This window comes from Poromitra crassiceps (assembly GCF_964638095.1).
Source record: "Poromitra crassiceps genome assembly, chromosome: 4".
Taxonomy (NCBI): Eukaryota; Metazoa; Chordata; class Actinopteri; order Beryciformes; family Melamphaidae; genus Poromitra; species Poromitra crassiceps.
In genome coordinates, this window is record NC_139626.1 from 72473163 (window position 1) to 72498800 (window position 25638).

The following is a 25638-nucleotide window of genomic DNA, read 5'->3' on the forward strand; positions in this document are numbered from 1 at the left end:
TGTCATAAATCACCATGATACACAGCAGGTATGGACTAGTTTGCCCAAATTATGACATACTAAAGTTATATAAAGGTGGGACCATGTGAAGATGAACACAAGTTTGCGACAAAAGCCAAACCATTGCAACTGAGCTCCGAACACGTTTGACGTTCGGCACAAACAAGTTTTCTGAGTATGCTCAGAAGATTCTGGGATTTTTGTCATAGACATTGTGACATCATCAGTGATGTCAGAAATCCTTCCCTGCAGTCTGCAGAGGCTATAAGTGGATCTGGTAGAGTTTATGTAAGTGCAGTTAATAAGTGAAAGTCCAACACAGTGAGACATTAAACGTGCATAAAGTTGATAGTACAGCGATTTAGGATGGTCGCCAGTGGCTTTCACTTCGATGAACTCAACAAGCTCCGGGTGCTGGATCCTGAGGTTGGCCAGAAGACCACAGAGCTCAAGGAAAAGTGTCAACAGTTTGTGGACAAAATCGACCAATTTCAGAAGATAGTTGGAGGTCCTATTGAGCTGGTGGGTGAGTTGGCAAAAGAAGCAGAGACAGAAAGAATGAAGGCCATTGGTGCGAGAAACCTGCTGAAGTCCATGGCAAAGCAAAGACAAGTCCAACAGCAGCAGCTTCAGGCTCTCATCACAGAGAAAACGATGGAGCTTGAAAGATTCTGCAATGAATACAAAGCCCTATCCAAAGTGGAAGCTGAGCAGAACGAGTTTATCAATCAGTTTATCCTGCAGAAATAATGACAGTGGACAGTGTGACATCAATGATTTAGGACATCACTGATTATGTCAAATTTGCAAATGATGTCATTGACATTGTGACGTCATCAGTGATGTCATAAATCCTTCCCGGCTGGGGCTATAATAAGTAGTAGGAGCAGGGTACGTTGGCGTAAATTAAAGTTAGACAAAGCAAATATACTTCTCTGGACAGAACTACTGAAGAGGACTCAATGCATGTTGAAGTCCAGAGGCAGCAGTCAACATGTCCTTCAGAGACTTGCGAAATTTCACTGAAAAGATGCGGGTGTTGGGCTACCCTCGCCTAATATCCATGGAGAACTTCAGGACACCAAACTTCACTCTGGTGGCAGAGATCCTTAAATGGCTCGTAAATAGATATGAGCATCAGATGGATATTCCCACTGATGTGGATACAGAGTCAAACAGAATATTCTTCATCAAGGCCGTGGCCAAATTCATGGCAACTAAGGCTCAAATCAAGCTCAACACTAAGCATCTCTACCAGGCCGATGGCTATGCAGTGAAAGAGATGCTGAAGATCACCTTGGTGCTGTACAGCACGATGAAGACCAAGGAGATGGCTCTGGGAGGCTCGGCGGACGAGGACAACAGCAAGTTCAAGTTCCACCTTGGCTCACGGGTTTCAGACCTTAAAGTCGCTCGGCAGCTGGCATCAGAGATCATGTCTACAGGAGCATCTCTGTACGACTTACTGGGGAAGGAGGTGGAACTGAGGGAAATAAGAACTGCGGCGATTGCTAGACCGCTGGACATCAATGAGACTGAAAAGGCACTGAGAGCAGCCATCAAGGAGGTTTTGGAAAATGTAGAGAAGACCAAGGACATGCTGAATAACGTGTTGTCTGATAAGACCAGTCTGGAGGCCAAGATCAAAAAGAAGAAACAGGAGCTGGAGCGGAACCAGAAGAGGCTGCAGGCCCTGCAGAGTGTCAGGCCAGCGTTCATGGACCAATACGAGGAGATCGAGGGGGAGCTTCAGAAGCAGTATGAGATGTTTGTGGAGAAGTTCAGGAACCTCAGCTTCCTGGAGTCCCAGCTGGAGGAATACCATCGACTAGAACAGGAGAGGTTTGAGGAGGCTGAAAACACGCTGAGGATGATACAGCACAAACTCAAAGAGAATGAGAGGAACCAGATTAGGAGTTCATTGAAAGACGAAGACTCGAACAAGGAAGTTCAGGCAAATGACTGTTCAGACAGCGACGGGAACAGGCAGGGTGGAGACACCGATGAGACAGAGGACAGCGAGATCAAAGAGGAGGAGGACCAGGAAGGGGAGGAGGAGAGCATGGACCTGGATAATGATTTTCTGGAGGGTTCCACATCCAAGACCAGCCGCACCGCCAGTGGGGGCACGAGACCCCCGCTGCAGGAGGAGAGTGACGATGACTTCTGATACACACTAGGGGTTGCAGAGACCCGCCGACGCATCAACATAACTACCAGAAGTCAACACCTACCGGGAGATGTCGAGCGCATCATGTTTACTTTACAGGGATCAGCTGATTGATCCTCTGACAGTGCGGTGTGACCCACACTGCGAAATCCACAAAGAGCTGAGGAGGAAATACAGGAGGAGGCGATGGTTAAGGAAGAGGATATACTATATTAAAATATACAGATAATATAACAGCAAGCACCAAGCGGCCACTACAGGTGTTCAGGCCTTTTCCCAAATGCAGATCTATTCATCTGCCATTCATTTTAAAGCTATCATAAATAACATGATATAGACATCAGAAATGCAACAATTTGCTTCCTCTCTGTGTGCAAGTAACCTATATAGAAGGAAGAGACATCACTCTCATCACAGCGTTCACATTTGGCATTGGGGCTAGACTTTGGGCACAGTTCTATTGAAGTGAATGGGGCAGGCATGGAAGTCCCACTATAAACCATCATACAGTATCTGTGTTGTTTTCACCTTTCATTGAAAAATGCTTAATTGCTTCCACAGATTGCAAAATTTTAACGCTGTGATGCGAGTGATGTCTGTCAATCAAGGCTAAAGCTGAAGTTTAGAACACATTTTGTAGTGTTAAAAGTATATACTTTTATTTAAATTACTTTGGCAGAAGAGACAAGTAAGGAGTCACAGAGAAAGGAACAGGCAGTAAATACAGATGGTGAGAAAGAACAAAGAGAAGATGACAGAGAGAAATTAACAGACAGAATTTGAAGGCATGCACACAAGATATGAGAAAGAGGGAGCAGGTTATGGAAAGCAGACAGACACAGAAAAGGACGCTGAGAGAAAGAGCACAGGAGGAGACACACATGGAAAAGAGAGACCAGACAAGCAGAGCCACAGCAGATATTGATTTAATCTGGATCTAATGTGATGTGTGTCGTTATTTATATGTCTAACCTCTTAATGTTGCTCGCAAAGTGCACCAGATTGAAGCATTTTACTAAAAAAAAATATCTTTTTCGGTCCGGACCCCCCGCGATACCCCGCTAAAATGATCTCGGTATTTACAAAGCCCTGCATACTAGAGATGCGCGGATTAGTTTTTATGCCACCCTAATCCGCGTGTGCATGAGCCATCCGCCCATCATAAATCCGTGCAGATTATTTTGTGTACTATTTATAGATCCGTGCCCGCTGTCCACCCGACATTTCACAATGCTATGATTTGGGTAGATGAACTTACTATTCTGCTGCCGTCGGTGCGATCGCTGCAGTCCACTCCAAATAAACTTCCATGCTGTGTTATAATCCAGTCCAGCACTTGTCCATGTAGCATACTAGGCTAACGCTATAGCTTTAAGTTTAGATCAAGACTGGATTAATCCGTGTATCATTCGTTCATTCGTTTTTCAAAATAAAACCAAAAATAAAAAAATAAAAAAACGTCTCTTTTTCTCAGTATTTGTTTCCAAAACCAAAATGAAAAAACGAATAACTAGTTTTTTCAATTCCCGATTTTGTACTCAAATGGAAATGGAAAAAACGGATAATGAGCGTTTCCCGTTTCATTCTATTTTAATAAAGCAAGTTGAGTGAACCGGAAGTCACCTGACGGGAAGTGACGTGAGTTTAGGAGAATCCGTGTATCAGTCGTTCATTCGTTTTTCAAAATAAAACCAAAAATAAAAAAATGAAAAAACAACTATTTTTCTCAGTAGCCTATTTGTTTCCAAAACCAAAATGAAAAAACGGATAACGACTTGTTTTTCAATTTCCGATTTTGTACTCAAATGAAAAATGGAAAGAACGGATAATGAGCGTTTCCCGTTTCATTCAATTTTAATAAAGCAAGTTGAGTGACCCGGAAGTGACCTGGCGGGAAGTGACCTGGCGGGAAGTGACGTGAGCTTTACTAGGAGGGCCCGCAAAACAAACAGGTAACATGGCCTGGACTGGAGGATCATTATGATATCGGGCAGCTTTTTGAGGATGGTAAAACCGTCAGACTGTTCTAGTGCACAGCCTTTAACGAGGATCCAAGTCTGGTGCCAGCAGCCGTGGTAATTCCAGCGTATCTTAAAGTTGCTGCAGTTAAAAATCGCATGCCGAGATTTCCACGGCGTTGCAGCAGTCAGGTGTTCAGAGATGCTCGGAAATGTCGGTGAGAAGATTCTGTGCTCAACACCAACTCAGGCGAAAAAGACGCAGAACTGGAAACAGCAATCCTATCATAAAGTAAGTGTTCAATTTTTTTTTACATTGACAAACTGTACATACTCTTTTCATATTAATTACTTTGTGGAAATGTAGCCTTGAAAACGAACCCCCTTTTTCCTGTGGGGGTTACGGGTCTAGAGAGATTTACGTCTCCATAAACGTTCAAATCAAACATGTAATGTAGTCACCTCATAGCCACAAATGTTAGGAAACTTTCTGGGGGGTTGCCGGGTGTTTGTATAGGCTATTCGTTCAATATGAACCATCAACGCGATCAACAATCAATGCTTTGAAAGCCGGTGCACTCAATCATTGCGGGACGAAGAAGCGAGGAGGAAATTTCAGACATCTGGGATAAAATGCATGTTTGTTGATCAATAATGAACGGGGTCGCTAGCAGGGTTTCGTCTGCGAGCAAATAGGTCTACATTCCCAGGTACAGCTGAGTAAGTAGCCGAGACTAGTCTTCTCACAGACCTAGCTTGTATGTGGCCAGATGATACAAGAATGACGGGGTTATATGCATATTTGAACACATCTTTATTGCTGTTGGAATTGTATGTCAAACGGCTAACAAGCCCTTTGTCTATAACTGCTAGGAAATTTAACGTTAGCATAATAGGCTAATGAGCTCTAAATATTTATGTTAACCGTGAGTAATAAAACATTCTTGTTTCCGCAGGGTGACTGAAGACCGAGAGGACTAGGACTGCTCTCCAGGCCAGCTGCTGACGCCCAGCTATGGGTCAGGATCAGGATTGATCGGAGGATTTTGTTTTTATTTTTGTATTCATAATAAACTTGAAAGATAGCTTTCAAAGATGTGTCTCTTCTTCAACACCATCCCTTCATGTTGTCTTTTCTCTAATCTAATAGCCGATATATTGTTTCAATTGTTTTAGTCCATAGTCTTCTACCTGTTGAGTGGTCATTATGATTTGGTGCTATATAAATATAATGTAGATTGAGTTGTTGACATCACATTAATATACTGGGATCTAGAGAGCTGACTAAAACGTGATAATGTGCTAATTGTTTTTACCCAGTATTTAACACTACTTTTTAATTGTTAGATGCCACCGAGTTTTATTGTGATTGAGTTTGATGCAATGTCTGATAGTCTAAAAACGTGCAGTGTCACATTGCATCGAGTTGACTTGTTTAGTTCTGTCACCAGACGGGCTAGTGTTATCAAAACATGCAATAACACCTTGGTATCTTACAGTTAAAATACAAACGGTGTGTGTGTGTGTGTGTGTTAACCACAGAGAGTAGCATTTAGCTGTTGCACAGCCACCAATCTGATAATGACAAGGATAATTGACTAAGTATTATTGAAATTGTGGTAACTGCCTGCCCTGGTCTGACTTCATGCCATGACTTTGCTGGACAGGCCTTATATACAGTAGATATGCCTTACGTGCGTGCTACTATCTGTTATTCATTTCAAAGATGTTAGCACTTATTTTTCAGTCATTGAGTATACCCACTTCTAAATCTCCTCTGTGCAAGTATTGCTAATGACATTATGTGGCTATCTATTGTTGTTTGATTAAATGTAGCCTAAGTAAATATTACTATTATCTTTGAGTTAAACTGAAATATTATAAATCTGTTTAACAGAGCCAATGGAGGCAGGATTAACAGATTAGAGAGGATACAGACCAGCATAGTTCAACCGACTGTTTTGCTTAGATGTTGTTGATGCCATAAAAGTGAGGGGTCCTTGATATGAAAAAGGTTAATATCAGTGATGTACACATCAAGGTTTATGGAAAAGGGATCATGGTAACGTATTTTTTAAATGGAGCAATTGAATGTAGAACGTCTGCACATGGATGCCAGTTCCCTTGACTTGATCACAACCAAAATAATATAAAAGCAATAATTGAATAATGATTGCGTGTGCAATTATCTCTCTCTCTCTCTCTCTCACTCTCTCTCTCTCTCTCTCTCTCTCTCTCTCTCTCTCTTTCTCGCTCTCTCTCTCTCTCTCTTCCCCTCTCAGATGCTGCTAAATGGGTTGCCTCGAATCCTCGAAATGATTGTGGAGCCCAACAAAATTAAAATAAAGATGTGTTGTTCTAACTCCACAATGTGCAAGATAGTATTAGGCTATGTGTCTCTATAGGCGGGTGCGCACAATGCACACACCCTGCTTAGAGACCAGTGCACACACATGCTGACACGCCCGCGGGAACATAGCCTATATAGCCTAATTCTGTTGTCCCTCCTGGCTGCATGGAGAAACCTGTCCGGCCGCCCCGTTGCTGTCCATGGTACTGAAAAGCTTTCCCGCAAGTGAACCAACTTTCGCGCTACAGTAATGGAGGCAGCGTCACAGCCAATAGAAGAGAACCTGTAATTTTCTATCAATTTCAGAGTAATGCCCTGCACCTGTTTGACAGTCTATATAACCACTTGTCCTTTCAGAGAACTGTGCTGATCTTAACACTCCTATGGTTGAAGAGGATCTCCTGGCCTGCCTTCCCTCCTGTAAAAGACGTTGTGTTACTCGCCCACGGAGGATTCCCTGGACCGCTTCCTTGTTTATTTTTTTATTTTATTTATTTCACCTTTATTTCACCAGGAAAATTACTTGAGATCCAAGATCTCTTTTTCGAGTAAGACCTGGCCAAAATGGCAACATCCATAAAAACAAAAAACAAGATGCAAGCACAACAAGAACATAAAAGGCAATACAGTCATGAGGAGAATTGAATGTGGGTTGGAGCAGTTAAGAAAAACGGGAGATGAGATGGGGAGGGGGGGGGGGTAGGGGGGGTTAGGGTAAAAGGTAGGAATGAGGAAAAGGGGGTTGGATGCGGAGGGGTTGCATACAAGATATTAAAAACACTTTATACAGAAAAGCAGTGACATTCACCCATCACATTCTTTAAAAAGTCTGCGACGTGAGTTTTAAAATCAGGAAAGGTGATGAGGTTAGCTAGTTTTAGGGTTTTTTGCAGTTCATTCCAGGCAGAGGGAGCAGAAAACATGAAGGCCCTTTTCCCAAACTCTGTGCGAGTTTTGGGTACTGAGGCATGGAGGAAGTCCTGAGAGCGTAAACTGTAAGATGGGTTTGATGTGATGGAGATGTAGGAGCAGAGATAAAGGGGGAGCTTACCGGTGATTGCTTTATAAATGAAGACATACCAATGATGCAGCCTGCGGGCAGTGAGGGATGGCCAGTTTACCTTAGAATACAGAGTGCAGTGATGGGTGAGTGATCTACAGCCGGTGATGAATCTTAAAGCTCCATGGTAGGTAGTGTCCAGTATATGAAGTGAGGTGGAGCAGGCATTCATGTAAAGAACATCGCCATAATCTAAAACTGGTAAAAATGTAGCTGCCACAAGCTTCTTTTTAGCATAAAAAGAAAAGCATGATTTGTTCCTGAAATAGAACCCCAACCTCACTTTTAGCTTTCTAGCAAGGCTATCGATGTGAGGTTTAAAAAACAAGCTGTCATCCAGTAAAAAGCCTAGGTATTTAAACGTTGTGACGGATTGAATTTGTGCACCTTGAGATGTATAAATGCCGGTAGAATTTACACTATGTATTTGTGTTTTGGATTTGGAAAAGACCATCAGTTTTGTTTTGTCCGGGTTTAAAACAAGCCTAAGTTGCTGAAGTTGGGATTCTACTTCTTTAAAAGCATTTTGCAGGTTTTCCAAAGCCCTGGACAGAGAGGCAGCACAACAGTAAATAACAGTGTCATCAGCATAAAAATGAAAGTTTGCATGTGAAGCACTTTTGCCAAGGTTATTAATATAAATTGTGAACAGTAAAGGGCCTAAAACCGAGCCTTGTGGCACCCCCTTGTGGACAGATAAAACTTCAGAAATAAAACCATCAGCCTGAACACATTGAGTCCTGTCAGTAAAATAATTCGAAAACCAAGCAACAGCAGAGTCTGACAAACCAATACTATCTAACCTGTGCTTCATGACATCATGGTCCACCGTGTCGAACGCTTTAGAAAAATCAGTAAAAAGGGAGGCACAGTGCTCTCTCCTATCTAAGGCCACAATGATGTCATTTACTACTTTTGTAGCAGCAGTAACTGTACTGTGACACTTCCTAAAACCAGACTGATATGGGGATAAAATTACATGGTTGTTAAGGAATTCTTTTAATTGGTTACTTACCAGCGTTTCCAGAATCTTGGCTAGAGCTGACAAGTTTGATATTGGCCTATAATTGTTGAGGTTTGAGGGGTCACCACCTTTTAACAGGGGGAGAACATGAGCCTTTTTCCACATCTTGGGGATTTCTCTGGAAGTCAAGGATAGATTAAAAATATAGGTAAGAGGCTCAGCAATAAAATCAGCAGAAAGTTTTAAATAATAAGGATCCATTTTATCCGACCTGCCGGTTTTTTGGGATTTAAATCTCTCAGTGCTTTATGCACTTCCTCAACAGAGAATGGCTGAAAATTGAATTCATTTTGGGATGGAGGCTCAATGTCGGGGCCGACCTGTGCTACAGTAGGGTTTGTTTCATCAAACAGGAAACCAGACGAGACGAAGTGTTTGTTAAAACAATTGAGCATCTCGGCTTTGTCATGCACAGTTAAAGGACCAGATAAAATACAAGGAGGAAGACTAGATTAATTATTAGGGCTTAGGGATTTGATAGTCTGCCAAAATTTCCGTGGGTCATTTAGATTTTCTGTTGTAAGACTGAGGTAATAGCTTGATTTAGCCTTTTTTACTACGGAGGTAAATTTATTTCTTAGGCATCTAAAAACGCTCCAGAGAGCCTCAGAGTTAGTCTTCCTTGCCTTGGCCCAGGCTAAATTTCTTTCACGTAGCAGTTTAGATAGATCCTGAGAAAACCACAGGTTATCCCTACCTTTAACTCTGTGCTTTCTAAAAGGGGCGTGTTTGTCAACAACAGATAAAAACATATCGACAAAATAGTTCCAAGCTAATTCAATATCGGGTATTAACGAGATCCTGTTCCAGTCAATCTGGTACAGATCGTGCCAAAATCCCTGGTCAGAAAAGTGTTTTGTGTCACGTTTACTAATATAGCGAGCTTTTGCCTTTGGGATCTTTGTGTCTCTGTGGTATATTTGTGAGGACTATTTGTTAAGAACAGATCAATAAGTGTAGATTTTTCCGGACATTTCACATTTGGGCGAGTTGGGGCGTTTATTATTTGCGTAAAATTCATTGTATTACAATATGATTTAAATTCATCCGACGCTGGGGATAGCCAGTCCCAGTTGAGGTCGCCAACGACCACTAATTAATTTCCTGCTAGTTTAGAGAGGAGGCCAGATAGCGAGGATAGAGTTTCCTTTGTGGCAGATGGAGGCCTGTAGCAGCCAACAACCGTGATGTTACAACCCTTTGCTAATTCAATTAGCAGGGCTATGATTTCAAACTGCTTTGGAATTGAGTGAGCCATTAGAATTTTAGTGTGGTATTGGCTTTTAACATAGGCAGCAATGCCACCACCACGTTTTGGACGATCGCAACGACTTAAATTATAGCCATCAATTGAAACATCAATATTGCAGTTGGATTTGCTCAACCAAGTCTCAGAGATTATAATTACATCAGCACCAGTTGTCTGTGCCCAGATTCGAACAAAGTCAATTTTAGGCAGGAGGCTTCGGACATTCAAGTGAATAATACCAAGTCCAGATCTCTCATTAAAGTCAGAAGGTGTTTGCAAACATTGAAGATCAGGACCAGGATTCAGTTCTATATTTCCAGAAACCAACAGCAGCAACACAATCATGCATCGTAATTTAGCAGTTTTAAGTGAAACATACTTTGAATTATCAGAGCAATGCATGGAGTAGAAAAGATCATCCGTGGGCACAGTAAAATACGTTTGAAGCACATACTGACAGATCATATAAGTAGGCAATTGTACAGTGTCGGTGGGGAAAGGCACAACTCGATTCGGAGCTTGCACAGATACACACTGCGCCGGTGGAGAGTGTGTTTTTCCGAGCACACTCTCCCCACGCGGTCAGTTAACCCATAGTCCCAGAAAGTCAGCGCGATTAGCAAGGCAAGGGGAAATCGCATCGCTCTGAGTCCAGCCCGTGGGAAATCAGCGGGCAAGAGAGACAGAGAGTGTAAGTGTTTGTGTGTGGGGAGAGAGACGGGAGCAGAGTCCGAGATCTGCGGAGGAGAGACAGAGATTGAGATGGTAGTGTATGTGGGGGAAAGGGGGGGGGGGGGGGTACCTGACCGAGACCAGGGAAGCAGACAGGCAGGCGGAGTATTTGCTGAGGCCTGGGCCTGGCCTGGTAGATGGGCTGGTGCTTAGAGCTGAGGCCTGGGCCTGGCCTGGTAGATGGGCTGGTGCTTAGAGCTGAGGCCTGGGCCTGGCCTGGCAGATGGGCTGGTGCTTAGAGCTGAGGCCTGGGCCTGGCCTGGTAGATGGGCTGGTGCTTACAGCTGAGGCCTGGGCCTGGCCTGGTAGATGGGCTGGTGCTTAGAGCTGAGGCCTGGGCCTGGCCTGGTAGATGGGCTGGTGCTTAGAGCTGAGGCCTGGGCCTGGCCTGGTAGATGGGCTGGTGCTTAGAGCTGAGGCCTGGTCAGGCCAGGCTGCAGAGCAGGGTGGATGGAGTGGGCCTCAGGCTGCAGAGCAGGGTGGATGGAGTGGGCCTCAGGCTGCAGAGCAGTGGATGGAGTGGGCCTCAGGCTGCAGAGCAGTGGATGGAGTGGGCCTCAGGCTGCAGAGCAGGGTGGATGGAATCGGCCTCAGGCTGCAGAGCAGTGGATGGAATAGGCCTCAGCTGGCTGCAGAGCAGGGTGGGTGCAGGTTGCTGCTGTAGTTCTGGGCTGAAGTCAAGCCCCACTACAGCAGGTGCTGGGTATCTGAATGTCCTGCTGCTGTATTGCTGCAGTTCTAGGCTAAAAACTAGCCACACTGCAACAGTTCCCAGAAACTCTGAATAGGCCACAGCCAGCAATCCTCAGAGCAGATGGAATAGGCCAAAGCATGCAGAGCAGAGTAGCTTCCCAAAACAGATAAAATAATGCTCAATCCATAGAGCTGGATGTATACTTTTAAGAGTTGGTAAATCAGCAATACAAAAGTCTTAGGTGAAAGTGTCAAAAGATACTAAAATCCTATAAAAATTTCTAAAAACAGACAAACACTTAACCTGCTGCCATCTTGGATTCAGGGGATTCATTTGGAAAAATTAAAATACTTTTTAGTTATTGTCGGCTTTTCGACCTGTTTAGGCCAGGCTTCTCAGTTTTGACCTCTCGGTCCTTGCATTGTTTTGCAAACCTTTTTGAAAGTCAGTAAAAGACTTGAAACCTAATTTGTGTCTGTCCTCTCTGCATCTGGGTCCAAAACGTCAGCCTTACACATGCAAACGGTTACAAATAATAAAAAATATATATATTACAATGTGTCAATTCACATATTTTAATACGTGTCATAATGGTTAGTGGTGATATTTACCAGAATGAGATGAAAACAATGATTAAACTAAATCAAGATATTGGCTAGGGTGTCCCACAGGCTGCAAGGATTCCACTACGATTTTTTCTGGCTGGCCAATTGAGCCAGCGACATTCCAGAATTCCGGCCTTATAGAATACCGGCCCAGTCAAAATGTAGCCTATTGAAAAAAGATAGATGTAGCCTAATCCTTTATTAAATACATAAGATATTATTGCATAATTTTTAGCAAACAAAATCTTAATTTTAAATCATTTTTTGATTTCAAAATAATTACCTAACTATTCTCTGCGGTGGCTCCTTATTTAATTAATTAATTCGGTTCGGGTTTGCAGACGCATAAGATTAATCAATAAAACACAAAAAACAAAAGCTATTATCCAGTCCAACAAATGTATTTCATTATAGTGAATGAACTCGTTACAAACTTTGTGAAGTGAGTTTGTCATATATTCCCGTTTAATTAAGCCTAAGAAAGACACTGGTGGGCCTACATTAAATGTCTCTTTGCATCCAAGAACATTACTGATTTAATCTGATAATTTATAAAACATTAAAATGATTGTATTATCATACTATATTTCCAAATCACATTCATTCCCATATTAAGGGAAGAAGGAACAGTCAAAAGAGATTGGGTCAATTTAATTTAATATGGCTGAGAGAATATTGCTTTGTTTTACACCTTTTCTTATTTTGACAGGTTTAATGACTCCAATATCTGTTTTGATTACAACTTTTGGTTTTGGTTTTTTGGTTTCTAACTTCCTTGATTGGTTATTTGTTGTCAAATAAACATGTTTAATGACTTGAATGTATTTCCTGCACAATAATTCCTTTCCAAAAAGTTATTTTGCAGATGTTTTGTGAACAATACCAGCTCGAATTTTATTTTCAAGTCCATATTTCTCCGCGTTTCCTGCATCAAATTCCAACTTCCAGTTCACGTTCAGGCAGCTGTCCAGGGTGCCTGACAGATGTCAGATAAAGGGGAACTGCCCATTCTTCTGTTTTCTACTGATTTCCAGTGCGCTGATTTTCTGTTCAGCACCAAGGACAGCGCTACACACTCGAGTAGAGCCCTGGGGCCAGATGTATAAAACTCTGTGTATATTTAGGTGTAGAAAGCGTTTCACTGATTGTGAACTCGAGATTTTATGGTTTTAACGTTTTATTTGGAACCCTAAACTCTGGCATTACAAATCAAATGAAACGGGCTGAGGCAGAAAGTTACTGACACAGTAAACTCTGTTAGTTCAGAGTCAAGGACCCTCAAAGAAATACAAAAGAAGTGGTCTGATTTTAAGCAAGAAGCAAAGAAGCGCAATACTGCCCACAAAGAGTACATGGCACAAGTGCACAGCCGTTGCGCAACACTTTATATTTACATTTTAACAACTGGTCACACCTGAGTAGGTAAATCTTACTCCCTAATATAGAATGATAATCTTTTTTTTACATAAAAATCATGTAGCCTACTTGTGTATTTTTATATATTGATATTTATCATTTTAATTATCATAATAGTGACAAACATATTTACTCTGATAAAACAAATTCTGAAGGCTCGTCTAAAAAGCTGGTGAACCACTCACACATCACACATGTGAAGGTTTTTTTCAACTAGCTTATATATTACATCCTAACACAATGCAGTTGTTTATCTTTATGTTATTTTATGACTGAAGCGCTTTGTGACTGTCTGTGAAAGCTGCTGTATAAACATAACTTATTTATTCACTTAGTGGTGAAAGGAAAACACTCCCACATTTACACCTTTATAATCCTCTACTTTGCTGCGCCCTGCAGCTGTGTAAAATGTCATACGAAATAATTATAAATTCCAATAGGATAAGCTTGCCTGATTAACTGAAAAGTTAACAATTAAACAATAACGAAAAAAATTATATCCTAATAGCCTTCAGAAAGCATCAGTAAAAGCCCAGTTCTAATAGGCTACTGCTGCGCTGCTGAGACGCACAGTGTGCGACTGAAATGTCTGCACTTTTGTGCCATATTCCACAATATCCAAACTTCGGAATGGAGGATCCTTTAGAAAAAAGAGGAAGGGCCGACATTTCGAATAATGAAGGCAGGAATTTTCGTAATGGTGGGACCTATGAAAAAAAGGTGAAGGACCGCCAGTCCGAATAATGGAAGTTAACGTTCGGAGTGGCAGGAGCATGGTGGCGAAGCTCTGTATTGCAAGTCACGTGACGCCATGCAGGCCAGAAAGGAAAATTCCCATCCACTTGCATGGGGACCCCGGCAGCTGTTAAACCCAGGGGAAAATTTTCCAGGTGTCACTCAAAGTATAAAACGACTCTTTTAATTATAAAATATTTTTTTATGGGGCATTTTTTCTTCAGAAGCCACTAAGAGCCGGATACGGGTGTATTTTCTGAGGCTTCATGAACGTGCATTTCATGAATGCGCATTTGGCTAGTAAAGCTCATGTCACTTCCCGCCGCAGGTGACTTCCGGGTCACTCAACTTGCTTTATTAAAATTGAATGAAACAGGAAACGCGCATTATCCGTTTTTTCCATTTTTCATTTGAGTACAAAATCGGAAATTGAAAAAACTAGTCGTTATCCATTTTTTAATTTTTGGTTTTATTTTGAAAAACGAATGAACGAATGATACACGAATTTAGGAGGGCCCCAAGCCCCCAGGAATAGCGCTGGGCTGTGAAGCCATTTGAACATGGTGGCGAAGCTCTGTATTGCAAGTCACGTGACTTTTGGTCACGTGCTTTTTTTGCAGCCCCTTTCCCTTACCCCACACGCCGTCAGTGTAAATAAGAATTTGTTCTTAATGACTCGCCTGTCTAAATAAAGGTTAAATAAAAAATAAATAAAAAAGTGAAGCCATGCAGCCCAGAAAGGAAAATATATAAAGTGACTATATCGAAACTCTCTGATACAAAAACTGACCATATGGCAACCGAACTTCCCCAGGAGCCAACTTCTCTCTGGGAGACCTCTGCTCAGAGAGACAATTGCTTCTTTTATGGTTGCCCCCAGGACGTTTCACTCCCACCCTACAACTGTGAGAGGGAACAAATGGTTATTCAGGACTGTCTCCCAGACAAGTCACTGCCTGACCGCAGGGAGGCGAACTTCAAAGGAACTTGGCCATTGTCTCTCTCTAATTTAATCAGGACAATTGTTCCCCACAGCCGAAAGGTAAACAGAGAGACAACAGCCAGATCTGAAACTCGAGAGGGGGTTGAGCCCACTCCAATAACAGAACGCTGTGATTGGCCCACCACGCCATGCTCATTTTAATATTTGATTTCTTTAAAACTGTTGGAAAACTAGTTTGCATTCAGTCTTAACTTGGAGTCTTAAGGAAAAACTTGAAGAGGACAGACAGCGGAGGGCCGTGTCTGCCCCTCCCCCTCTCCCCTCCCTGCCACAACAAACAGGGAGAGAGGACAGGACCGAGGCCTGCCCCTGCTCAACTGCAGCAGCCGGCAAGCCACAGAGGGAAGCTAGAACTCTGGCTCCCCCAAAGCCTGAAAGACTTGCCACAGCCTGGCACAACGCCCGCTGTAGACAAAGAGGAGCCGGCAAAACAGCCTGACCACCAACCCTCCCAGCGCACTGCACGTGCAGGGGAACAAGAAGAAAAGACACACCGTGGCTTGTGAACCAGCCACAGAAAGGGACCCAAAGCAACAGGCCACTGACGCAACCGACAGAGAGAACTGCACACCAGCCCCAGACGTCGACTCAGCAACATCAGACTTCCCGCTGCACGCTTTTCCCGGCCAGGGTGAGCTGTGCGGAGAACATCGCTCACAAACCAACGCCATCCTCCCTACTGCGCCTGAACCCACAGCGCGTAGGACAACTCTCCCTAACCAACAGAGGATCCCGCTCAACGGAGTGGAACCCACGTGAGAGTTCATTCATGGTTAATGGTTCTGGGCAGAGTTAGGGTTAAAATGCATTATCATGTTGTGCTGACGTTGAATGTATTACACACTGTTGAATGATATAGAAACCTAAAGGTATTGTAGGCAGAGCTGAGGAGCGCCAAGTTCGGACGAACTTCGCGGCCATCAGCGGGCCACCCTCCTCTCTCTCTCTCCCTCTCACTCTCTCCCACTCTCTCGTCTTCCCAGCTGAGCCCGTTCTAGCCGGTCTGGAGGTGTTCAGAACTTCCACCCGCTAGAATACAGTTAAGCTGAATTAGAGAGTTTGATGAGTCACTCACACAGAGTGACCTAGGCTAAACTTTCCCCTTTTTGACTGACCCTTTCCCAAATTTGGCAGAACCGCCATTTTGGACCACCCCCCAGCCACCTCTGTCTGACCAGGTCAATCCTTCCTCAATTTTGGCAAAACCGCCATTTTGAAAAGGAGGCGGTCTTCACACGACCGGACCGCCCCTCAACCAATCCCGTGATTACATCACAGGCGCAACCTGAACGAGCCACTCCTCTCTCTCTCTCCCACTCGCTCCCTCCTTCTCTCCCTTGCACACACACACACACACACACACACACACACACACACACACACACGTGATATAATGTTTATTCATATTAGATATTAGCTATAGATGTGGTAGATTAGTAGTTGTAGAATTAGATGTGATGAACTGACATTTTAATCATTATGTTAATGTCCATTGATATTGTGATTAATTAAATCTTTTTATTACATAATTCTAAGAATCTTGGTTATTATTCATGAGGTATTTTATCTGTGGAAATCTGTGACAGAAGCTTACGGACTTTGACCCTTCAATTAACTGTACAATGTACATTATATCATTATGAGACTGATATGATAATTTGGCATGTCTAAAATAGTCATAACTTGACTTTTAGACAGGTGTGTGGCCTTATCCACGCTGGTGCCCCGAATCTTACAGAGAATACAATATTTTTCGTCAAATTTAATACATTTATGAATATTAATAATTATTAATTATTAATAATCATATTTCATAACCAAACCAGCTCCTACGAGCACAACAGTGTTTATTGCTTATTAAAAAGGATCCCCATTATCTGCCGCCTAGAAAACAGCTAGTCTTCCTGGGGTCCAAATAGGCTATAGTGATAATATAATATAACGCTAGGGATAATAGCTGGGACATACAAGGAAATCTGTAGTTGTGCAAGCTTACTATGCTAACATTAGCAACACAAGCCAAAGCTAAGATAAAAACACACTCCACTTATGGCTCATTTCCACCACATATAACAACACAGTACAGCTCTACTCTACCTGGTCTTACTCAGCTCTATACTTGATATAGACTCTGTTTCCATAGCAAGTTTACTCGCTCTCCGCCCACACCTAGTCATCATAGCGACCGCATATCTGTCCTCCGCCCATAGCCGAAGTAGCCTATAATGTATAACGTTAAAATTTAATCCATACACGGAACTTCTAAACTGGTTATGAAATACTGGTGCCTCTAAATGACCTACAGCAGTGGTTCCCAACCTTTTTACACCAAGTACCACCTGAGAAAGTAGTTGCCTCTCCAAGTACCACCATATGACCGACGTTAAAATACAATCTATTCAGCTATGCACAGTTCACGCAGGAGGCAAATTTATTCCAAATAACTGTATTTATTGTAAACAAACAATAAATATCAACTGTACAGTGTGTGTGTCTCTCTCTTTCTCTCTCACACACACACACACACACACACACAGCAAATTGGAACATTTTGAACAACATATCAACTTTACAGTGTCTCTCTTTCTCTCCCTCCCTCCCTCCCTCTCTCTCTCTCTCTCTCTCACACACACACACCAAATTAGAACACTGAACAAAATAGCAGCTGTAGTCCCTCTCTCTCTCACACACAGCAAATCAGAACATTGTCAACAAAATATCAACTGTGCAGTGTCTCTCTCTCTTTCACACACAGCAAATTAGAACACTGAACAAAATAGCAGCTGTACAGTCTCTTTCTCTCTCTCACACACACACACACACACACACACACACACACACACACACACACACACACACACACACACACACACACACACACACAGCAAATTAGAACTCTGAACAAAATAGCAGCTGTACAGTCTCTCTCTCTCTCACACACACACACACACAGCAAATTAGAACTCTGAACAAAATAGCAGCTGTACAGTCTCTCTCTCTCTCTCTCACACACACACACACAGCAAATTAGAACTCTGAACAAAATAGCAGCTGTACAGTCTCTCTCTCTCTCTCACACACACACAAAGTAAATTAGAACTCTGAACAAAATAGCAGCTGTACAGTCTCTCTCTCTCACACACACACACACACACACACACACACACACACACAGCAAATTAGAACTCTGAACAAAATAGCAGCTGTACAGTCTCTCTCTCTCTCTCTCACACACACACACAGCAAATTAGAACTCTGAACAAAATAGCAGCTGTACAGTCTCTCTCTCTCTCACACACACACACACACACACAGCAAATTAGAACACTGAACAAAATAGCAGCTGTACAGTCTCTCTCTCTCTCTCTCTCTCTCTCACACACACACACACACAGCAAATTAGAACTCTGAACAAAATAGCAGCTGTACAGTCTCTCTCTCTCTCTCTCTCTCTCACACACACACACAGCAAATTAGAACTCTGAACAAAATAGCAGCTGTACAGTCTCTCTCTCTCTCACACACACACACACACACAGCAAATTAGAACTCTGAACAAAATAGCAGCTGTACAGTCTCTCTCTCTCTCTCTCACACACACACACACACACACACAGCAAATTAGAACACTGAACAAAATAGCAGCTGTACAGTCTCTCTCTCTCTCTCACACACACACACACAGCAAATTAGAACACTGAACAAAATAGCAGCTGTACAGTCTCTCTCTCTCTCTCACACACACACACACACACAGCAAATTAGAACACTGAACAAAATAGCAGCTGTACAGTCTCTCTCTCTCTCTCTCTCTCTCTCTCTCTCTCTCTCTCCCTCTCTCTCTCTCACACACACAGCAAATTAGCACACTGAACAAAATAACAGCTGTACAGTCTCTCTCTCTCTCACACACACAGACACACACACACACACAAGCATGTTGGTGTCTACTGACAACTCAACTCACATGGGCCTAATGGGAACGTTGTGCCTGTCCCTGTGAACACAGTCCTTGGATGTCTGGGGCAATCGAGGTCAGCTTCAGTCTCAGTTCTGGCTCAGCATCCAGCCTGCTTCTGTATTTAGTTTTGATCACAGCAAGTGAAGAGAAGCCTTTCTCGCACAGATATGTCGTGGCAAAAGGAAGGAGAAAGCGTACAGCTTTCTCCGACAGGGCAGGGTATTCTCTGTTTTGCTGTATCCAAAAGTCCAACAGTGACTGCTTTCTGAAAGCAGGCTTCTGGGTTTCATCACAAGACAGCTCTAGCAAACTCTCCTGCTCAGACACAGTTAGGTCCTCTGGCAGGTCAGAGGCTTCCATGCTGAGTGGGTTTCTCATCCAGCTGTTGGCTTTGGTCATCACTGGGAAATACTGGCGGAACTGCTGCCTGAGAGAGACAAGGTGCGCAACCATGTTGTCCCTCACTCCATCATCAAGTGGCAGCTCATTTTCAGACAGAAAACTCTCTAAAGCGGATCAAGTACCACCAGCAGGGGGGGGCGCAAGTACCACCTACCTTGAGAAACACTGCCAATAATATTAATAATAATTATTATTATTTCACTTTCACATGTTTGAAAACTACTACTAATGACCACCATGGATTTTGCACCCAAAAAAAAAAAAAAAAAAAAAAAAAAAATTCCCAGAGCCTTCCAAGTACCACCAGCAGGGGGCGCAAGTACCACCTACTGTACTTGCGCCCCCTCTCCCAACCGCGTACCACCGGTTGGGAACCACTGACCTACAGTGTACATGGGCAAATGTGACAATCGGCCAGGAGAATGGATATCACTTTGTTCTCTCACATGCATGTGCTGCGCGGGGGATGGGAGTACACTACGGGGAGAAGGGAAGCCAGCCCACTACTGCCAGGCCTCTCACCAGGCAAGACCGCGGCTTCGCGAAACCCCCGCCTCCGGCCTAGTGGAGCCGATGTTACACACAACTACAAAGGGCTTCCCGAGGAGTGGACTTTTTCTCTCTCAAAACAATTGAAAACCACTGTCATGTTAAAGCTGAGCAAGGAGATCGATTTTTTTTCACCAGAGCCGAAGGCAGCAACACAAAAGACTGATGGAAATAACAGAATAGAAGGTAAGCCCCACTAAACTGGTATCCAGCATTGACAGTAGATACAGTAAATACAATTCTGCCTGACCAATCAGTCGTCTGCAGTGTTTTCACGTCACCGTATGGTACCGGGTCCACAGCGCTGGAACCTCAACAAAGCAGGGACCAAAACTAGCACGACTCAACCCCGACTCAACCCGGGCTGTCCAGGTTTTTGATCGGTGGAATGAAACAAAAAAGCGAGACGAGCTGGGCGGGGCCGCGCTGATACCAGCGGTGGAAATGGGCCATTACCGCACCGAAACGGGGTCCGCTCACTATGCCAACAACCCGCAATGCTTACTGCTTACTTTTTGAAACAAGTAACTAGTAACTGTAACTAATTTTCAGTTACTTTGCCCAACACTGCCTAACGGCCACCACCACTACTACCCCCCCCCCCCACACACACACACACATACAGACACACACACACACACACACACACACACACACACAGCCAGGGTTGCAAATGTCTGAGTTAATACATATTCATACCAAGCATATTGATCTCGACCATTCACCCTCTTCTTCAGTTTCATGGCCAGTTACATGTCATGTCATGCATATTCTGCATTAGAATTTTCGTTTGATCAGTTTCTTCTTCTGAAGCGACTTTATCAGCTTCAGGGCATTTCTTTTAGAAGTGTCCACACTAATAAGCTTCTTTAGCTGGCTGAATCTGCTCATTGTTTTCAAAACAATTGCTTTGTTGTGTTGGTTTTATCAAGATATCCACTGAGGTTTTGTTGTGATCTGCAAGGAGCTTCTGAAGTCAGAGAGACTGTCTGTTGATGACGTTTGAGCGGGACTCTCGCTGTCCACCAGCTCAAATGTCATCAACGTAGGACAGAGGCACAGAGCAGAGGAACGTGTGTGTTTGCTATTTGCAGAGCTTCTGATATGTAAAACCCAGAGCAAAGTCGGAAAGGCGTGCGGACCCGAGCCAAAAACAATGCCAGGGTGGACATGGATACGTTGGATGAGAGGCCCTTTGATGGCACTATTGGTGAGTAATGTATGTTTACGTCTGATGTGCACCATGTGTAGTAGCGTTCGCTTAGGCTAGCTGAGATAGCAATCTAACGGTACTCACTAGCTGGGAGGTCCCCATGCAACTGTGTGTGTGTCTGTGTGTGTGTGTGGGGGGGGGGGGTGTGGTGTAGATAGCAAACACGATTTCCCCTCTATCTAGAGGAGATAGACCCCTCTAGAATTCCAGCTGATGTGATACCCACCATGGGAGGTTCTCCCTGGGACATTTTAACCACCAGACAGCATACCAGACAGCAGCTCCCTGATTGCTTTGAGAAAAGACTTGCAAAGTGTCTGCAGGATGAAAACAAGTCAGTTCAAGATGTCCCTGAATCTGATGATCTCTGATGCCAGCTGAAAATGTATCTCTGCAAGTGAGAAATTTAGGAGGATGCCAGGTGGTAGAACATGTAATCTACTAATGTGTGATTCCTTTTGTTTCCTGGGCTCAACAATCCTCACCTCCTCCATGCCCACAAGGACATATCCAGACTGTAGCGCATCATCCGCAGAGCTGAAAAAGTAGTCGGGTGTAGCCTGCCATCCATTCAGGGCCTACACACTGCCAGGATGCTAAAGCGGTCTCAGAAAATGATGGACGACCCCAGGACATAAACTCTAAAGGGGCCTCCCCCATGGCAGAAGAATGTCTTGCAGTACCAGAACCTGCCGTCACATGGACAGCTTCTACCCAACTGCTATCCACCTGTTCAATGAGACCCGAAAGCCCCCACACATCAGGACTGTGTCACTTCCTCACCACAATGACTGGGGTCCCCCCCATCAAGGATCAAGGATCAAGGATACTTTATTGTCATTCATCATGCCAAACATAATGAGTGAAATGTAGTACTCAGGTCTCAGTACTAAGTAACCTAAAAACTATAGCATAAAAAATAGAACTATTAGGGATTAACAATAAGTACCTAAAACCAAAACAGCTCTATTAACTCATTAAGTGCCATGGACGAGTATGTTCGTCATTTCGTTTAGTAACGTAGAGTGCCAAGGACGAGTATGTTCGTCAATTGCGTTTTTTGACGGTGGGACGTGGATCAAAGCCTCGGGCATCTCCTGTACAAATATGGGAGCTATTGAAGTTGTATAACCTATTTTACGGACTCATTAGGTGGCGACAGTGCTCTCCAGATTACAGGAAGGTCCGGAAAACAGCAGGAAAAAGCCGTGATCAAAGAGAAACCGATGCATGCTACAGCCAGAGCCATATAGATTGCTCTGTCTGCAGCTGACGTTGGCTGCGAACACAGTCAATCCGCGCCCACAACTGAGCTCCTCTGCCTCTGTCTGTCTGTCTGCATATAGTTTCTCCACACGATTACCCGCCAGAAAGGCAGCACCCGACACCGAAGGGCCAAACCTTTCCCTGCAGTCCGGTTTGGCATTTCCTTGTCGCGCTGGGAGCCGCCCGGTGCACAAAAACAGAGCGCTCCGAAAATAGACTGGGTGTGTGAGGCTGTGTGTTAGTGTGGGGAGAAGTTTGCAGCTGAGGGGGGGAGAGGGGGGTGGGGCACGCAGGCACCACACAACTACACCACATCACTACATCAGAAAATATTAGCTAGAGTCAGTGAATGTGCTTGAAATGCTTTATTTCACAAAAGGCTGAATATCTCAGCTTATAATTTGAAACCTGTCTTTTTGCTCAAAACAGCCTATCTTCTCCGGCTCATAACTAAAGAACGGAAAATGGTATCAATAAAGTTTTTTTTGCAGATGATAGAAGAGAGTCTCCTCGTTCTTTCTGCATGTTCGGTGTTTACATAGTAATATCACACAACATTCTGTGGGCCTCGAGAAATCACTGAAAACGCTCGGAAACTCTGGCACTGGGAGCGTCCGTTCTCCAAAAGTGGCTGGCACTCAATGAGTTAAGTTACATTAAAATAAATAAAATCTAAACTACAACCAGCTAAAACAACAATGGACAGCAATAAGAACATACTAAAAAAAACTAAAAACAACAACAACTAAAAGACTAGAGGGAACTAAAAGACAGCAGCAATGGGATAGCAGCATGATCAATCTCTCAAAAAGTGCATAGCAGCATCACAATAGCAGCATGATCAATATTTCAAAAGTGCATTATTTTAGGGTTCATCTGTTTAAAGTGCAGTAATCACAGGCAGAGTCGAACAGTTCAACAGTCTGACAGCATCCGGGAGAAAGCTGTTCCTCTGCCTGGTGGTTTTTGCCCGGATGCTGCGCATGCCTCCTGCCCGAGGGGAGAGGGACAAACAGTTAATATGCAGAGATATTATCCCACAGACACTAAAGGACTGCTCCTTATTTATGGAAGGGGTCACTGGAGGAAAATAGGGGTGGGTGATGCTTTTTTTAAATTTAGTCTCAGGGAGGGTACACTGTTATTAATTTGAGTCCAGAGGAGGGTCATACAAATTTGAATGGATCAAATGTATACACTGGCGTAAGGATCGGCGGTGCAATGCACTGGGGCCCAGAGCTGTCAAGGGCCCATGAAGAGCGAGTCTCGCTTTGGGGAGACGTAACGTACTTACAGTTTCTGCTGCAGTCCAAACTTCCATGCTGTATTATGCAGTCAGTACATGCCCTCATGTAGCTTACTAGGCTAATGAATGCTATTAGCTTTAAGTTTAGTTTACTGGATTCAGTGGATTGGTGTCATCGTATGGGATGACGCCAACGTGTCTTCAGTGGAGTCTCCTGTGAGGTTCTGGTGACATCATTGACCATAGGCTATATGGAGCTGGAGCAAGAGAGGAGGAATATCCTTTCACGTAGCGTAGCCGCCCCTCTTGTTTACCCTTTGGGGGTCCTGCTAACGTAGCCTGGTAAACCGCCCGTCACGTGAACTCACATTTCATTTGGTTCTCCGTGACGGTCTGGACCCGCACAGGCAGTTTAAGATGATTGGTCGAGCCATGCCGGGCCATTGCCGGGCCGACGAATCAGCGGCGGCCGTAGGCGGGCAGGCTCGTCTGGGCAAGTAGTGGGTACATGGTCTTTGTAGTTCTTTTCACTCGTCAACATCGCGGAAGTGACAGGCAGTCTGAATGAAATTGAATGTAATGTTCCCAATTCTATGTATTACATTCTAAAAAACGACCCTCAACATTTGGGAAGGCTAAGCCACACAACTAGTTCGTTATAATCTAACTAAATGCTTCGAAGGTGACTTTACGACCGCGAGGACTCAATCAATGAATACCACGGAGATCATCCACAGGCACCTTCCGCGATCTGATTGGTTGAAGTTAACACCCACCAGCGGTGATAGACAGATGGGTCATCCAATCACCTGCCAAGTAGCTTGGACAAAGTGCCCGCCTCCGTCTGCGGGTCTGGTGACTTCAAACCCAGATCGACTGGTTTAGTGAAACCTATGTGGAGCTATACCGTCCATCTGGCAGCGTCAGGTTACTGCTAACGCACAATAGACTAACAATCTGCCTGACAAAAAAATTATGAGTGAGTCCATTTTCTATAACAATATAATTGTTAGGTAAGGCCCAGAGCAAATATTTGCACTGGGGCCCATGGCAATAATGTTACGCCACTGAATGCATATTTATTTTTATGCTATTTATTTATTTATTGTTGCTTTTCGGAATTCAGCAACCCTTTGCGCGGGATCCCGGGCACGATATCTCTCACAAGCACAACACACAACACACCTTATGCGGCTGGTAATCACGTAATATTGAATATCAATAATATACTGTATGTATGTTTTACTTCGTTTCGAACTTCGGAATCTCACACTATGCCAAATTGCTCCATGCAACGCCCGACTGGTCTATTTTCTCAAAAAATGTACCCCTATAAAACCATCCATTATGCCTGGGGGCATCAATGGCCATGGCATGGGTGCGCTCCGCTCCGCCCCGTGACGACACGTCACGCCCGCGCCACTGCCATATTGTCACTTTTGCTTTGTCCAGCAGCCTGTTCAGACACGTTCTGTTTTTCTTTTGACCCTCTCTTGAAGCTTCGGTTAGCTTTTAGCCAGCAGTGACACCTGTCTCCTCGTGTTCCATCAAACCCAAACGGGAGCGGCGGACGAGGACTGCACGACTTTGTCTAACCAGCCCTCTTCGCCAGGAACGACAGGACCCACTGCGAAAGCTAAGAGTTTTCTCTCGTGCTGTTACAGCTAGCTTGGTAGTCTCTTAGCTAGCCAGTCTGTGTGGCTGGCTATTAGCTGTTGAGTTACCCTAGCCTGAGCTAATTACCTCCCCGGCCGGGGTTGTGTATAGCTAGCTTAGCTGCCCACCTAGCTCTAGCATCTACTGTTGCCCGCACCGTAGCTTGTAGCCGTTGCTAGGTTAGCCGAAATCACTTCGTGCTTTTCTCTTTCGCCTCGCTGACCAGAGTGTGTCCACGGACCCGTCACGTCCAGCTATGGATGCGAACGCACCGTTCCGCCACTGCAGCCGATGCAATGCCGAGATGGCTACCGACGACTCACACAAGCTGTGCATGTTCTGTCTGGGG

At 44.0% G+C, this 25638-nt stretch overlaps 2 pseudogenes across 2 annotated transcripts; both read left to right on the forward strand.

Annotated features, from left to right (window-relative positions):
* The first annotated feature begins 366 nt into the window (after positions 1-366).
* LOC310775937 (intraflagellar transport protein 20 homolog pseudogene) lies at positions 367-750 on the forward strand (annotated as a pseudogene). The gene has a single exon. The product of its transcript is annotated as an intraflagellar transport protein 20 homolog pseudogene (transcript).
* A 244-nt stretch (positions 751-994) lies between these two features.
* LOC310775938 (clusterin-associated protein 1 homolog pseudogene) lies at positions 995-2170 on the forward strand (annotated as a pseudogene). Its single transcript has one exon. The product of its transcript is annotated as a clusterin-associated protein 1 homolog pseudogene (transcript).
* The last annotated feature ends 23468 nt before the right edge of the window (positions 2171-25638 follow it).